General features: G+C 36.2%; 1 protein-coding gene across 2 annotated transcripts in view; it reads left to right on the forward strand.

Moving 5' to 3' along the window:
• The window catches only part of LOC107047590 (protein bric-a-brac 2), a 251,942-nt gene that overhangs the window by 24,289 nt on the left and 209,292 nt on the right, over positions 1 to 18,361 (forward strand). For both annotated transcript variants that reach the window (XM_015270375.1, XM_015270382.1), the window contains exon 3: positions 10,554 to 10,594. The gene's annotated coding sequence lies outside the window, so the exon portion shown is untranslated. The remainder of the gene's footprint in view (positions 1 to 10,553; positions 10,595 to 18,361) is intronic.

Below are 18,361 nucleotides of genomic sequence, written 5' to 3' on the forward strand. Positions count from 1 at the left end.
TCTTGCAGTTGTTCTAAGAAGAGTGACATTGAGTTTGATTTGGGAGGGAAATACTCGTGAAGTTTCAGTTTTAGTGGAAAATATTGATGAATTGAAATAATATCGGGAAGGAATAAGACAGGATTCTCTGTAGTATTTTCCTGCTTTGAACGGAAATATGAAGGTAATTGGTGGATTCCATTAGTCTGCGTACTGTAAAGACTTTGAGGATATTCATTGGCTCTTTTTTTCTCTTTTTCGTTGAAATCCCTTTCAACACGGGTTATTGCAAGGCAGAGCTGGTGTTCAAGCCTCGTTTGAGCTTACAGACTATTCAAAAATGGAATTTTATGGAGTCTTGCAGTTGTTCTAAGAAGAGTGACATTGAGTTTGATTTGGGAGGGAAATACTCGTGAAGTTTCAGTTTTAGTGGAAAATATTGATGAATTGAAATAATATCGGGAAGGAATAAGACAGGATTCTCTGTAGTATTTTCCTGCTTTGAACGGAAATATGAAGGTAATTGGTGGATTCCATTAGTCTGCGTACTGTAAAGACTTTGAGGATATTCATTGGCTCTTTTTTTCTCTTTTTCGTTGAAATCCCTTTCAACACGGGTTATTGCAAGGCAGAGCTGGTGTTCAAGCCTCGTTTGAGCTTACAGACTATTCAAAAATGGAATTTTATGGAGTCTTATAGTAATTTTAAGAAAGGTGACATTGAGTTTGATTGAGGGGGAAATAAAAACTTACCAAACTTCAGTTAATAATTTTAACGAAACCTTATTGACTTTCATTTAATAATAAATTAATAAAATTTCAGTTTCGGTCGAAAATTCTGGTGAATTAAAGTAATATCAAGAAGACATAAGACATTAATTATATAAAATACTTGAATTTTGAATCAATATGGAATTCAAAATTAGATCAACCGTCGTCCATTTCAACCGAATAATTAAACTCAAATTTAATGTTTTCATTATGTATTTTTTCTCGAATTATGATTTTCAATAATTTATCAAAGAAATCAATTCTCTCCCCCCCCCCCCTAAAAATAGCGCTTTCAAAAATTTGAATCCACTTTTCATTTATGAGAAGTTTATGAGAGTTTTTCCATAAAAATTCACTTCACAAACAATTCATTTCAAATGATTCATTGCCAATATTCCCTTTCATTGATCCACCATATAAATCCAATCCAATTATAAATCTGCATTAGCCTCGTTTAGACATAAATTAATCATAGAAACGAACTCAACCCTCCGGTTCAACACGACCAAACCACCTTGCATTAACCCCCCCCCCCTCGAGATTTTCCCATGGCATAAACAAAGCGCAACCGCCAATTCCGAAGATGAAATATTATAAGTAATAACATATATCTATAGACGGGTAGATGTTTTGCCCCGGTTGGAGCGTCGAGAGCGGGATAATAACACAGTACTAAACTATACGCCCGATACCCCAGCGTACCTACATATAATTGTATAATTATTATTAATGATATCGAAAGCCCTTGCTGCTTAAACGATCCGTTTTTTCCCCCATTTCTTAATTTCTCCGGTGAAAAAAAAAATCCGTTACTATCAGTTTCCGAAATATTGGGATAATAATTAATGCCGATGGATTTACGGGTGCGCAATGTCGCAGGTTGATGTGCGAGTCGTTGTGTATGTTGCGATACCGTCCGAGAATATTAAGAGCTCATTAACATAAGGGGACAGAGTCAAACGTGTCCGCACGGATCGTGACGACATTATTGATTATAGTATGTCTATATGCGTATATAAAACTAATGTACAAGTTGAAAAGAAACCGTCGTGTGACAATGAGACGAGGAAGTGAGGTGGAAGTATTATAGCCATTGAGAAGAAAAGAAAAACGGCTGAAGGAAAATAATGCGAGAGAAGAAAACATGGCTCATTGTGAAATGTCTTTGTACACTATTCCAACTTTTTTTTCTCTCTGATTGTTTTTTTTTTTAACTGTACCTGCATTCCAATCTGGTGAATAAACCAAAGCGATTGCCGATAGTGATTCTCCCCATTGTGCTGGGTGGGGAGGAGGGAAAAATAAAAAATGACGAAACGTCCCTGAACAAATAAAGGAATTAATTGCGGCAAATTGCTCGAGATTGACACGATGGGCGTATCTCGGGCACATGAAATCATATATTATATATGTGTGTAACATCATAGGCATTCTATCTACTCAGGGTGGATTTTCCGGTGGTGATTGCCTCACGTTCCAACTGAGAAGGAGATCTCCATGGCTTGCAATCGAGATCCCGATGATTCCGGACCAGGCACATCAGACGTGCGCTCTCGCGCCAACAGCAAACCCACCACCACCAAAGGATCTACCGCAATTACATGCTGAATCTTTAATGGAACGCTTCGAGCCTGGAATTAGTTGAATGCCATTCAGAGACATACCGAGTGTAATGCAGATCTTGAGGGGGAGAGGGGAGTGTTCATTGCCGGGAAAAGGATTTATTCTCAATTTCCTTTCTTTAATACGTGAAGTTTTTTCGGGCGGGGATGCCTGGGAAGGTCCTGGAAAATTGTGGGATTTTTTGGAATATTTCGGGTTTGATGATGTCTTAATGGTGACGAGACATTTTCATAATGTCAAATGCTAATCACCAAATTTAACGATAAGTACTTTGGCTATTTTTTCTCACGTGAAATGCTTTTCTACTTTTGTAATCAAACATCGGAGCTTTCGTTTGAGCTCCATTTGACCCTCACTTTCCGAACATTTTGCAATGATTTTATTATTTAAACTTTTCAGGAAATATTTTAAAAATCTGAACAAAAATTATAGTCAACTTTTGGAGGAAGCTTGATGATAATTTTTTCATTTAATGTCATATGGAGCATTGAGAAAAAATCAATGAGGCATTTGAGAAAACAAATGAGACATCATAAGTTTGAACTAAAAAATTCTCGAATGCATGTCTCAATGTTTTAATTTGAGAGACTAAAAATGACTTAAATTTGAGGACTCGAACGTCTCCTCGAAATAAAACATAAGACGCTTGATAGACAAGAAATTTTTCCTACATCAATTCGACACACTTGAAGGCCATTCCCTCGTTATTAATTTATGACGGCGGCACAACGACAAGACATTAACCCCGTTAAGACATGGAATCATAAGACCTAATCGATTTGAAAGCAAAAAAAACAATTGTGAAGTAATAATTATTTGGTGTTTGTCCTTCATTTAATCAAGAAATTTCTCGAGTCATCGAACATTCATTCTGTCCCTCAAGTGACATTGGCGCATTCGTGTCCACAGTGCTATCCACGATATTATCCTTTCAGTACACAAGACAGAAAGCCCAATAAAGCAATGGGGATTAATCACCACTGGGGGAATGGAGAGGGATTTGAATTGTGCTTGCATCAATTTGTCATAGACCTCGAGATTCCAGTGTTTCAGGATGTACTTGACGATGATAAGATCCTTTATTCCTCCTCGGATATCTGATAAGCATCGCTCCGCTCACCAGTCTCGAATCATTCACTTCCTTTTTATTTTGATTCGGTGGAAAGGGCAAGAGAAAAATCGTACTCTGTTGCGCGAGGGTGGAAAGATAATGATAAGGTATTTTCTAGCATTCGGATAATATTCCGCGCCGATAAATCATGGACTAAGTGGGGGATTCCCGGAGATGGCATAAACACATGGTTCAGGATATCCTACATGAGGGAGTACAGACCGAGAATTTTGCACTTGTACATTACCAGTTAGGATACTGATTTAAACGCCTCGAGATTAATGGGAATACGATTGGCTTCACTAGTTTTTTTTGTGATCGACGTATCTTGGGTCAAAAATACTGCAGATGGAGAGACAAGTTTAAGGAAAAATATTCATGTTTTTTAAAAGTGTATTTACGTAAATTTTTTCCCCATTTCGATTAAGGAATTTGATGGATAACATTTTGTCCTGATTATGACGAAATTTTTCATTGTTAGAAATTTCCAATGCACTTTACTGTCAGAAGATTCAATTACGCTAAGAAAATTCCATGATATTATTTCTCAATTAATTGAAAATTCAAAAAATTTGGCACTGAATATTCATTTGTTGATCGAAAACTCAAGTAAGTTAGAGAATTCTCGTCTTCTGTTGCTTGAAAATTTGAAATTCCATTAAATTTTCCGTGAACGCGGCTAAAAAACCATTAAAAGTGCATCGATAATTGACTGGTATTTTTCAGGAGAGTGACATTCAATTTTATTTGATGGGAAAAAAATCGTGAAAATTTAAATTTCACTGAAAATGTAATGGAATTTTTTTCCTGCTGCTAAAGAATATAGAATTCCATATTTTTGACAAGAATTCCCCAACTTTCTCGACCTTTCAATCGAAACTTGAATATTCAGTTCCAAATCCCATTGAATTTTCAAACAATTAACAATCCTAAGATATATTTACCTGAATTTCCCTGATTTTCAACAATTTCGTTTAATTATTGAAGTAAAATTCCTATCGAAGTCTTGATTTCTATAAAGTAAACATTCCTTCAACTTATAAACCGACATATCTGTCTCGAATAAAACCTCAAATAAAAAAAAACAAATTCGCGTGTACACAAAACCACTGCTACTTGGATAAATCCATTTATTCGATTTGAATAAAGTTCACTCAATTCGAACAAATAATTTTTCTGCCTGCATAGTATCCTTTTAGATAGAACGGCAGTACTATTTTCGTATGACCGAGTTGTCCCCCCCCCCCTTCCCAAATCAATTTAATTACCGCAGAGCATTAATATCCCGATTTTATCTCCCTCAGAAGTCTCTAATTTACAAAATCGCTCGCTAATGCATTCACAGGCGCAAATAGAATGCGATATCGAAAGGATAGCACTGCAGCATATGGATTCCCGTCTTCTTTTCTTGAATATTCGTGGCCGCAGGTGAGAGACCGATGATTATATCGATCGACTCTTAGGGATCTCCTCGAAAAGAGGGGTAATTTTCGATATTCGGTGTTTGGGGTTGTACACGGTAGCATGATCGTTCTTACTGCTGCATGCGATAAAACAAAAGGTAATATACATGTGTGGACAAAAAAATTTTGGAAAAATATACTGTTGAATTGACGGGGAGGGGAGAGGGAGAGAGAGAGAGAGAGAAAAAGAATAAAGAGCCAATAAAGATGAATTCATACCCGGCAGGCACTGGCATTACCTTACCCCCTTGATCACTGCCATCGACGAAAATCCGTGGGCCGGTTGGGGTTTTATACCGAAACACGATTCCAACATTTTTTGCGTCTAGCCGGTAGTAAGTGCCGGGTGTGGCAGACGCGAGAATTGCCAGAGATGAATAATCAAAAATGCACTTTTATGCCGATGGGGGGGAAAATAAAAATGTAGGAGAGATAATACTTTTTTTGAGTTGTTCGGTGGTAAAATGTATCTGGGACTTCTGAAAATTGCAGGGCTTCCATGCAAATCGTAGCAATATGTATAATTTTTTGAATATTAAAACTGATTGTTCCAATTTCGGACTGACATTCCTACAATTTTTCGTCATGCAGAGAAGTAAGTTTCTAATTTGCGGTAAAAATCTTGGGATTTCAGGGGACTGAGATATTTTTTGATGCTTGAATAATAGCTGCATTGGATTTCATTTAGGGTGAAAACGCTCGGGTAATTTCTTGTTCATCTTGATCATTGCTGACATTTTAATGATCGTTTGAATTCTCCAACTGTTTGGGAGAATAGAATAGCACATCAGAGGGGATTTTCAATAGTTGCCTTAATTTTTGCAATTTTTATCGTCATGTGGATCTGAAAATTGCAATTCATTGAATATTTCAGAAATCAACTGATTTGTCTATCACAATTTGTAGGTAAATTTCATGTGGAGTCATTGTTGAAAATGACAAGATTTTTCATTTGAAATTTCAGGAGTAATTTTCTTTTTTTTCAACCATGAGGTTTTTTAAATCACAGAACTGTTCAAAATTTTTGGTAAAGTTTAGGAAACACCCCTTGGAAAATTTAATAAAGTTTTCATTCGACTGGAATTTTTTAATGAATATTGAAAATTCACAATTCGATAGAACAAAATTAATAAAAACTGTAAATTTTAATCTCATCATTCCATAACAATTAATAACAAACAGGAAAATTCACGTAAATATATTTTTCAATTTTCGATTAATTGAAATTCCTATTTGAATTATGCAGAAATTCTTTAATGAGAACCTGAAAAATAATAAAGTATTGGAATTAAATTTTCTTCTATGTGGAATCATGAAAATGATTCCCTTTAACGTATATCCCAAGAGAAATCGCCGAAACTATGTGCTATAAGATTTTAGAAAAAATTCACAGTATTTGGACTTTATCAATCTACCGCGGATCGATCGTTTTTCAAGAACATCGTTTCATTATTTATTCTCCTAAACTGTGCAGTACATTCAGTTGGAATTTTATCTATGAAAAACACGGGGACAATGGTAAGAAAAACCTATTTTCCAAGGATATACCTTGACCACAAAAAATCCCGCACCAGTGAGGAATTTCACCCGGAAAAACAAATCTGAAATCCCCCTCCGAAAAAGTCACACGTCCATCGGCTTGAACATAACGCACTACCGACACATAACAAAATGTAAATACATAAAACATATATATTTTAGCCAATCGAGCAGTGGCTGCAGGATATAACGCAACAAGTGGCGGTTTTCACGGGTTTTCCCAGGGATGAAACGTGCCGGCTCGCGGTGGCTCTCTCTCTCTCTCTCTCTCTCTCTCTCTCACACTTTTCCCACCCCATTCCAGATCTCACTTGGTGGTGGTTGGTGCCACACCAACTGTACTAGTCTGCCGCTTGGTTTGTACTCACTTCACTTTGCCTGGTATTAGTGAGAGTTGGCAACCCCCAAACGCTGAGATTCTCCACTCGTTTCTATTTCCCTTTCTCCTTCACCCCCTTAAACAGCCACAAAGCTTCTGGCTTGGGGAATTTACGGGTGAGGAAGGACCCTTGCCGAAGGCTTTCACCCTATTCACCATTTCTACTCACCCTTCTAACATCGATGCTTTGAGATAGGTCGGAAATCCGCACGGTCAAGGTTTTCCAAATTGGGGTTAGGGGTTTAAAGGGGAGCTTTCTAATTCATTTCTTCACTTTCGTTGTTTTTTTTTACTATTTGGGAATTTTTATTGCATTATAGTTCCACTCAAATTTGAAGGCCTTTTTGTAATTAAAAATTTGCCATTTCATGAAGAAATAAAAAAAAATCAATCAAAAATTGAAAAAAAAATCAATAAAACTAAAAAGTTGAATTAAAGTTGAATTTTTTTGTAGTTTTCTTGTTAAATCAATGAAAACTGGGAATTTAGAAAAATTTTAAAAATCTATTCTTGAATTTGTAAGTAATTAAAAATTTAAGTAAATTGACAGTCTTGTCTTTCTGCTGCTTAAAAATTGGAATTTTCATTGAATTTTCAGTAGAATCTCAAGTTTTATGACTGTAATAAATATAATAATTATAAAATTATTATGAAAAGAAAAAATCGGTTCTGCCGAAAATTGATGTTCCCCTGAAGAGATCTTTTGTCGAGTTGAATCAATTCACTTGGGGACCTGAAAATCGCAATTCCATTGAATACGCCCGCATTCAATGGATTTTTCAACAACAAAATACACGAAAATTTCGTGTGAATGAGTGATTGTTTGAAATTTTCAGAGAATAATTTTCTAACCGTACAGTAAAAAAATTGAGTAAATCCCAACTTTGAGTCCTCACAAAAAACAGTTGATGTCAATACCGAAATATTCAACCCCTGAAGCCATTAACACCGGACTTACATTTGCATGAAAATCTCTTTATTCTCAGTTTGAAGATGATAATCCCCCGAAATAAAACTTTTCACGATAATTTGTGATAAAGCGTTTATCCATCGGCGTCCCTTCCCCCGATTGGCGGAGGCGTGGGTAAGCCGTGCGGTTCGCATGATTAAGATCATCCAATGATTCCTTCTCTATAATGATAGGCTGGCTGGTAAGCCCACGTTGCCACGGTGATCCCTCAAGCCCAAGTATGGAATATAGAAATGTGTGGTGGCAATCGAGGGAGGGGAGTATCGAACACGATACTCTCCCCAGTATCGGATATCTCCTCCGATGCCCAGTATTAATACCACACGGTGCTCGAAAGTATCTTATGCTAATGAAAATGCCGTTTCTCCCTACTCCGTTTTACCACCACTCCAAGCACAGATTGGCCCAGCCACCATCCATTTTGCTTTATGGGCATTAGCATGAGGTAGATGGATATGTGGTTGGGTAGGAATTAAGGTTTAAATAAAATTAGTGGAGACAGGTAGAGGGACGAAATGAAATTTCAATTGAAGAATAAGACGGGACATTAGGTGGATTCGCGTGGGTACATGTGGGGTCCACGATGCAAGCATTCTATCTTGAAAACCACATTGAATATATATACAACTTCTTCACATGATGCATGTCTGCTCGGATAAATTCCTTCTTATTATTCTCATTACGTTGGTTGTAATGAAATATTAGCGGTTGGGACTGGATTGTATAATTTCCCCTTCCTCATCGTGTATCGTGGAAAGAAGATATAGACCCGTTGGCCAATCAGCCACTCGCTTTGGACGACCTCTCTCGAGCTACGGATTGAAAAAAACCATTTAGCAACTGGCCATTATAATAATACGTGATTCGTTTATACCCCTTTATCCCTTGTACTCTTTTATCTTGATTTTAAGGTACAGGCTCGGCTGTTCGTGCTATCGTTGATGCATAATGCGAATAAAATGTACGAGTTATAGGCGAGGATTGCTCAATTTCATGGGAATCGTCCTCATTTTGGGAATAATTTCGGGGAGTTTGGGAGTTTTGAATGCTTTGTTCGAGTGATAAACGTGAAATTGTGGAAAGCGGAGTGGATGTCTGATTGTACGTACTGCCTGGGTCGGGGAGGGGGTTGAGATATATACCTGAGGCATTACAATGTGAACTTGGCTCCGACTCGGTCACGTTCGCTCGTTGTGTGTGTGGTCCTCCTTCTTGTCTCTTTTTCTTGCTTGATTTTTTTTTTAGTTTTCTGCGGGCGGGTGGTAGGGGCTCTGATTTTCTCGTTCTGGGAGGATTTCTTTTTGGTTAATGTTTGTTTGGGGGGAGTCATTATGGGGACTAGGGAGACCACCAGGGATTGTTTTTATTAGGTTTGGGAATTGGGGGAGAATTAATCAATGATGCTCATGCAGAAATCTTCTGGATACTTCTTGAAAATTTTTTTTCACTACAATGCCACGGAAATTTCGAATAATTTCGTAATTGACAATTCAAAATTTTATGAACAATCGACGGAAACTGAAAATTTTTATTCAATTTTTTCATAAAAATTGAGGGAAGTGTATTCTGGAGTTTGTAAATAGTTGAAAATTCGGCGTAATTTAGTATAATATTGATATTTTCATTGCAAATTGAAAAAACGTTGAGTAATTCTGGTTTTTCTGCGACTTAAAATTTTTTAATTCCATTGAATTTTCAGTTAAACCTGGAATTTGATAATTTTCCATTCCCGAAATCGAATTTAATATTGTATTTCCCCTGAAAATTATCAGTCAACAGTTCGTGGAATTTCAATATTTTTCTAACAGTACAGAACAAATCACACCTGTGACAACTATTTATTCACAGAGAATCTTCATTCAATTTTTAATTGAAAAATCCGCTCATCTTCAAAATACTCATTGAAGTTCTCATTTTCATCAGTTCTACCGGACACTGGAAATGATTGAAAATCATGAAATTTCAAGCCACAATTTTTTGCATTCCCAATCTAGTTGAAATTCTATTCAATGCTATTTAGTCTGAAGCAACACTATTGAAAGAATTAAATTTCATAAACCTGGCATTAATTTCCAGAACAGTAAAATTGAATTCGATTGAAGAAGAAAAAGAAAGTGTGCAGTGCAGAATTGTTGGTTTTTCTCCCTAAAAATGTAATGACTAAGTGCATTACAGAGGAAAAGAAAACATGGCAGTAACTTGGACAAGCATAAATTTTTATATGGTCGTGCCTTGAAATTTACATAAGACATCGTAGAGTCTCTATAGCGTGTTATTGCCTCTGCGACGCTGAAATGCATTGGCATCACTCTTAATAGACATGCAGTCAAGGATATTTACCTTGATATTATAGAATTGACTGTGGCTAGGGCAGCGAAAGAAGCCACAATGTTGAAAAATTAAGAAATAAGATGTCTTTTCTGTGTTATTTCTTTTTCTCGTGTTTAATCCCTTCTTTTCCGGGTTATCTACAGAGTAGCGGAAGTAAATTTTCGTTACGCTCGATTTCCGTGAATAGTAAATGCTGAAACGACACGCAAAAGGAGGGCGGTAACCTCACGTAGAATCACAGGGTGGGATACGACAATTCTTGGGCATAAATCACCCTGAATTCTTTATTAATAGAAAAAAGAGGAAAAAAAAACATTTCTAGTCTTCGAACTGTAGCTGTTCCCAATTATGAAATTATTAATGGTAGTTTTTTTATTTTCTATTTCAGATTATGTCCCCGTGTAAAAAGGCCACCACCTCGTGAGAAAGGTCAGTGATTATTGAAAAAAGTTTTCATTATGCGAAACTTGCTGAGCAATTTCCTCTTCTATCACCGGCTTGTTTCGTACAAAATTTTTCCATTTATAATTTTCATACGATTAAAAACGTTACGTTCTAATATTTATTATCAGCTGCTTATAAGGCCTCGCAAACCGTGACCTCTTCTAATGCGAGGAGTTAATATGCATTGATTACACTCTTTTATATTCAACATTCGTGTTTTATAGACTGCAAACAAGTTCAATAATATCGGGCTGTTTTTAGAATGACAGACAACTTTATTTGCCGGGAAATAAGTTTATAATTTGCAGAATATAGTTGTTGGGTTGAGAAATCCATCGTTTCGAAATTCGTTGTCGTGAAAATAAACCAGTACTTACTCAATTTCAGAAAGAAAAATCTGTAAAATTTAGTATTAAAAACTTCTATACTTTTTTCAAATGGAAAATATTGTCAGCTTAAGAACACACGTATTTTTGATTTGAGAACATTTTTGATGAACATTTTTTACTCGTCACACGCAGAGAAATTGCTCATGTTTTTAAACAGATGTTATCAGTTGAAAATTGAATGATAATTCAGTATTTGGATCAAATAAATTCACAGGATTCATAAGGAATATTTCGTACAATTGGGACATTTTCATCGAAATGAATATATAAGTTCATGAATTTTCTTTTTTTTTTAATTTTGAAATGAATAGAACAAATTTAGTATTTCTTTGCTCGGTATTTATTTTCATTTTCCTCGCCTCTTCTACTGCGTAAATATTTATCAATGAGCACAGCTCGTTCAATTTTTCGAATTATCCACATCTTTCTAAAATATTGAACATTGAGTACGTGACTACATCGTTGTAGAATGGGTTAGGAGGGATATAAACGCTTGACGTGTGAAACGAGTTATCGATCACAGTGCGGGTTGACAGTCGAAAAGCGAGGGATGTCACGAAGATTCATGATGTAAACGTGATCGATATATACGCAGCCACGAAAATCTAATCGACTAATGACTGCCAATCCTAGCCGCTTCACGAAAATTGGAATTGGTCATGGACTTGGGGGAGGGCCACGGTTATTTGAAAACCTTGTTCCACCACTTTATACTGGACCCTTTAACTGGGGAAAAACAAGAGTCAAGGTTTTTTTTTCTCAGCAAGCTTGACAAAAAGTTGGGGATGTTTTGATTGATCTATCTGCATGCGTTTCGAGTGAATAATTTCCTTTTTCACTTGAGATGAATATTTATGGTGTTCTACTGGAAACGATGGTAAACAATACTCGGGACATTGCTATTTGTTATTGCGAGAAGAATTATTGGAGATTCAGGGGTTTTCCATCATCAAGTTTTTCGAATAAAATTACAGTTGACGAAAAATTAATTTTTTGAAACATTCCGTTTTTTATTTATTTTTTATACTCTCTGAAGAATTATTTTATAGGATGGAAAATCAATTGTTCTACAATTTTGTAAATGGTTTCTAACTGCTCAAAGTTATAAAATCATATTGTTTAAGTAAAATTTCTAATATAATATTGCAAGACATCCAGTTTGTTAATTGAAGTAAAAAGTTGTCAGTTGAAAATTTGAAAAATCTTAAGATGATCTGCATAATTAGAATTACGTTTTGCAAAGAATGAATTCTCTTGAAACATTAAATATTTTTCAATTGTGCAAAAAATTACCTTCAAAAAGTTAACTCTCTGGTTTTTTAATCCATTTTTTTAATGATTTTAAAACAATATTGTAAGACATCAAGTTTTTTCCAATTCAAAAAGTACTTCCCGACTGTTAAAAATGATAAAGTCATTAAGAAATTCTCGCATGTCAAGAGCTGTTTTTTTAATGAAAAAAACGAATTGTAAAATATCCTCCACAAAAGCTATTTTTTATTGCAACAATTTCCTACAATTTTCCAGTACTTTTACTCAACTTTTCTCCCCATGTGCACTGCGAGAAAAATCTGAAGTTCGATTTACAATAAGAAAATAGTTGAGGCAGTTTTGGTGAACGATACGATTTTTTTTTGTATGCGGCACATAACATTATAGTAACTTCACAGGTTTAATTTTTGCAAATCAAAATGCAGTTAAGCTAACCAAAATTCAAAAGTAACCACGACAAATCTATCGTGAGTAGAACTATAAAATAGTTGCAATGACTACATTCCATTGTAGTAATTACTTCTCCGGCCGTAGTTACCGTAACCCATGAAAAATTGTTGAGGACTTTTTGACTATAATTCGATGGTGATGGAATATAGTCAAAAGAATCATATTTTTCTCTCAGTGTGCGGTATTGTAAGACAGAAAATGCCTCGAGTGCAACTGGAGGCATCCAGGTCACATCAATTAATCCGAATCCCATTATTAAGCCGTATATAATTATAATAATAATTTGAATTTGTCGTCGTGATAATTGATACCACGAAACAACGGCAAATATAGTATCGCATAGCCCATGGATTTCTCTGACCGTCGCTAATCATTCCACATAGCAAATACATGTTGGAGATACGTATCTATACGGATAAACTGTATTCCACGCTTATGCACGATCGTCCAATGTCGGTGTTTGTTTAGTCACAAGTTTCAATATTATCTACGGTATTAATTAATATCGATCGAATACGTAGTTTCACAGGCATAATGCGATGCTACAACGTCCAACCTGGCAAATGTTACGGTGAGGGCCTGGAGGGCACTCGGAAAATACTGTATATGTGTGTCTGTCTCACTCTGCGGCACGATGGGTTGGAAAATTTTCTGTATGGCAGCAAAAGTTAGCCCAGTTGGCTACATTGCATTTTGTAGAATAAACTGACTCACTGGTAGCCGACGGATCACCCGATTAAAATCTTGATTTACCACGTGGTATAATATATCATTTAACCTGATATGAAACAACATACATAATGGAACATTTTATCGGCTTGACGCCTCAATGGTTTGCTCACCTGCAATTTTCATTCTCACTCGTTCCGTATTTATTTTCCAATTTAGGCGTTATCATAATTGCGCTAATTAATGATTTGCTGGAAAGCAAATGATATAATGTATTTTGTTATTACCATTAAAAAATTATTTTTACTCTTTTTTAATTGTTTTTACAAAATGCATCCAAATTACATGCGTTAACAAATTGTGATTGCTGGTGCAATTCTTGGATTTTTATCACAAGAGAGTTCCACTGAAAATTCAAGGAATTTCGTGATTTGGTGAAAAATTCAAGCACTGAAAAAAAATTGGTTTGGAGAAGGAATTATTTTCTTGGAGAGGAATTTTTTTTTTAGGAGTATATTTCTCCGGACTAGTCCCCCAGTGGTCCAAGTCCATCGCCATATATACAATTCTGTTGGATTATGGGATGATTGTGCTACATATGACCTTGAATGAACTCCATTGACAATTATTGACATTTAGAATTATTCCAAATTGTTTTACGTTGGAAAATCTCAAGTTTGAAAAAATTGAAAAATAATGAAGGGTGTCCATTGCAGGGTATATGTAGTATAATCATCTCATAATTCAACATAATTATAATGTTTGGAGACGGACATCAATTCTGAAAACATGAATTCTTCTTCCAAGAAATATACCCGATTCAATAATAAAATATTCCCCATTCGTCTATTTTTCTTTCTGTAGTGTAAATTTAAATAAATTGGGAAATTCTTGTCTTCCGGCTGCGTCACAATTACGAATTTCAGTTGATTTTTCCGCGAAGTTTGAAATTCAATGACTTTTTAACTCCTTAATCGAAACCCGTCGTTCTGCAAATTAATTAATTACATTATCAGAGCACATGTTATTACAAATTCTCGAGAACATCCGTTGCTTTCCCATCATTTCCATGAAAGAACATATCAAAGCATGAAATTCTCTGATATATTGAAATGCGTCAGGAAACATGCAAACTATTCCTCTGAATTTTTTATCAATTAATTAAAAGGAGCCGTCCAGAAATGATAACAAACCTCTTGCATAATATATTCCAGCATCTCGCAGTTTGAATATGAAAGCGTAGAAGTACGGAAATAGTTGTTTCATACTTTTTCATAAAGTAAATTGCACTTTTGACTTTTCTCCGAGTTCCTTCAGAAGGGGTTTTGAAATATCTACGACTATGCCATATATATGCGATAGGTATGAGGCGCCAGAGTACACCGGGAATACCCTCTAAATAATTTCTGATATAATACGGTTAAAAATTACCAAGTTTAATATTAAATAATTCATTTTAATACTAGCGTCGGCGGCGGCAATGTAGGAACTTGAACGTCGCTAGCACGGGTGAGTGGGTGGCGGGTGAAGAGAGCAAGAGCGTGAGCGAGAGCGGGTGGGGGAGGGGCTGGAGGGTGGGGGCTATACAGTGGCGGCGCCCAGAAGGTGCCTATAAATTTGTAAAGTTAATAAATACTTAATGGCCGACGTTGCTTTGTAGCCCAGTCTCTCTCTCTCACTCTCTTTCGCTGTGTTGGGTTTTCAACTATGGTGAAAACGCCTTGCGCCTTGTTTTCGCGCGTAATTTACCGTCCCTCCCTGCGTTTTCACGAATTTATTCCGAATATTCACAAGAAACAACAATATGAAGCATGTGTTAGCGAAATGGCTTTTGTAATTACACGAGACTGCGTTCGAATAAATAATCCGGAATGAGAAACTTGGAGAATGGAGAAATATAAGAGTTCCAGATGTAATTCGAGGACGAAGTTATTTATGGTCATGTCTATTTTTGGATCCGAGATAAGTTTGGTGATTTCTTCTGTATGAGGTGGATCGTTATTCCACGATTTTAAGCGAATTAAATAGGGTAGAAGGGATTGTCAACTCTTGAAATATGACTTGTGTTATAGTCTCGCGTTAGAAAATTATTCTTCAAATCTCGAGGGAAGGTGTCTGGAATTTGTAACAACGACAAAATTTGTCAATTTGAGAAAATTCATGAACACTTTCATTTGAAATTAAATTCAAACTCACAACATCGAGAATTCAGATGACACTGTGACTGAAATTGCGAAGAATTTCTAACAGTATACCCGTTCATTATTAGTGACGCCAATTAAATATGTTTCCAATTAACTAACAATTTCGGAAACAACAATATTAAGCATCTGCTTGCCAAATGGCTTTTGTAATTGCTGGAGACTGCGTGTAAATAAGTAATTCGAAATGAGAAACTTGAAAGATGGAGAAATATGGAAGTTTATGGTCACGTCTATTTTTCAATTGGAGGTAATTTTGCTAATTTCTTCTGCTTAATTCGGATAGTTATTCCACGATTTTAATCAAATTAAATCTAGTAGAGGGGATTTTCAACTCTTGAAATATGGCTTGCGAAGAAAAATTTAGAAGCAGTTCGTTATGAGTGAAGCCAATTAACTATTCAACATTCGAAGAAGACAGCATTCACTTATTGATTTGCCCAATTGGCTAATAATTTTGGAGGGAACATTATTCAACATGTGTTAGCGGAATGGCTTTCATAATTACACGAGACGGCGTTTAAATAAATAATCCGGAATTGGAAACTTGGGGAATGAAAAAATATATGAGTTTCAGATGTAATTCGAGGACGAATTTATTTATGGTCATGTCTATTTTAGACTCCAGGATAATTCTGTTGATTTCTTCGGTCTGAGTTGAATATTTGTTCCATGATTTTAATCAAGTTAAATCTAATAGAGGGGATTTTCAACTCTTGAAACATGACTTGCGAAGAAAAATTGAGAAGCCGACTTTCGAATTGAGAAAGTCTACTTTCTCCCGGGAAAAATCCAAAATCTGATACTTTGGCCCCGGGTGAAAAATTTTTTTTTTTCATTTCGACATTTCCGGCGCCTCCGAGGGTTTCATTGGCATTAGAGGGGCCAATAAATACGAAATCAACATTCACTTGGCGAAAAAATTCGATTTTGGCGAAAGTCGACGTTCCCCCGGGAAAAATCCAAGATCTGACACTTTGGCCCCCGGTGAATTTTTTTTTTTTCAGTTTTCACTTTTTCCACATACTTTTGAGAGTTCTAAATAGCGCGTCGCTTAAATAGTTGAAATCAACGTTCACCCGGCTAAAAAATTCGATTTTGGCAAAAGTCAACTTTCCCCCTGGAAAAACGGAAAATCTGACCCTTTGAAAATCTGAAAAAAAAAAATTTTTCAGTTATCACTTTTTCCACATACTTTTGAGAGTTCTGAATAGTCCGTCGCTTAAATAGTTGGAATCAACGTTCACCCGGCTAAAAAATTCGATTTTGGCGAAAGTCGACTTTCCCTCGGGAAAAATCCAAGATCTGATACTTTGGCCCCGGGTGAAAAAAATTTTTTTTTCATTTCGACATTTCCGGTGCCTCCGAGGGTTTCATTGGCATTAGAGGGGCCAATAAATACGGAATAAACATTCACGTGGCGAAAAAATTCGATTTTGGCGTAAGTCGACTTTCCCCCGGGAAAAATCCAAGATCTGATACTTTGACCTCGGGTGAAAAAAAAAATTTTTTATTTCGACATTTCTGGCGCGTCCGAGGGTTTTATTGACATTAGAGGGGACAATAAATATGGAGTCAACATTCACTTGGCGAAAAAATTCGATTTTGGCGGAAGTCGACTTTCCCTGTCAGAAAATCTAAGATCTGACCCTTGACCCAGTAAAAATGAAAATTTTTTAAATTGTAATAAGATGTGTAATAAGAACCTCGGAGAATGGAAAACTGTAAGAAACTCAGATGTAATTTGCGGACGAATTTATGTGTGGCCATGCCTATCTTTAAATCCGGGCTAGTGTCGTTAATTCCTTCTCTCTAAACTGAATCCATATCCCATGACTTTAATCAAATTGAATCTAGTCGAAAAAGGATTGAGCGCCCATTCATTATGAGTGAGGCCAATTAAACGTTCAACTTCCAAAGAAGACAGCAATCACTTATTTATTTTTCCAATTAGCTAATAATACTGAATGTCCCTGAATAGAATTCTATATTTCAATTAAACTAATGACATCTTATAATTAAATACAACCGTTATACATGGCGGAATAGAATTACAGTTCCCTGGAACCGGGGAGAAAGAACACTTTCGTCAGAGGTAACTCGATTATTCATAAATCACAATCAATCCGGCGATTGTATTTGATACAATTGCTGGATTAATGAATGATGTTTGGTCTTTAGGGTGAAGGGGGAGTCACGAGGAAAGAGAGAAGAGAGTGAGAGAGTTGAATACACACAGGGTGCACCTGACTCACGTGCGTCCAAGCACGTACGTAGAGCAAACATATAGTTGTATACGGAGTTGCGCACACGCGTGGCTTGTGAGTTATGCGAGCGTGAATAAAAATGAGCGAGAGAGCAAGAAGGGTTGGAGTTGGTTGAACAGTGAAGAAAATTGAAAAAACAAAGCACCGAGAGAAGGGACGAAAACGAAGAGGTAAATGTCAGAATTACCATATCAAACGGTATGGTCGAATTCCTGGAAAGAGTAGATACAGAGGACGAAGCGTCGTGTTGGCATTAGTTTGCCCTGTGTACCATATGATACCGCTTGGTAATCCCCAGGATTGCCATTGTTATGTACCGTGGTAATATAAACAATTGGCCTTGTCCATCTCGGACGTTTCCGGCCGTCACTCAGCACTACCGACATTTTTATGGATCGCAGCGCAGACTATATAATGGTATATATATTATCTCGCTTAATTAACAGGCCAATGTTCTATTATATTCAATTCGCAAATCATTTCAATTTGTTGAACTATATCTCC

The sequence above is a fragment of the Diachasma alloeum genome, unplaced genomic scaffold, assembly GCF_001412515.2.
Source record: "Diachasma alloeum isolate Michigan unplaced genomic scaffold, Dall2.0 Dall_scaffold_00183, whole genome shotgun sequence".
Taxonomy (NCBI): Eukaryota; Metazoa; Arthropoda; class Insecta; order Hymenoptera; family Braconidae; genus Diachasma; species Diachasma alloeum.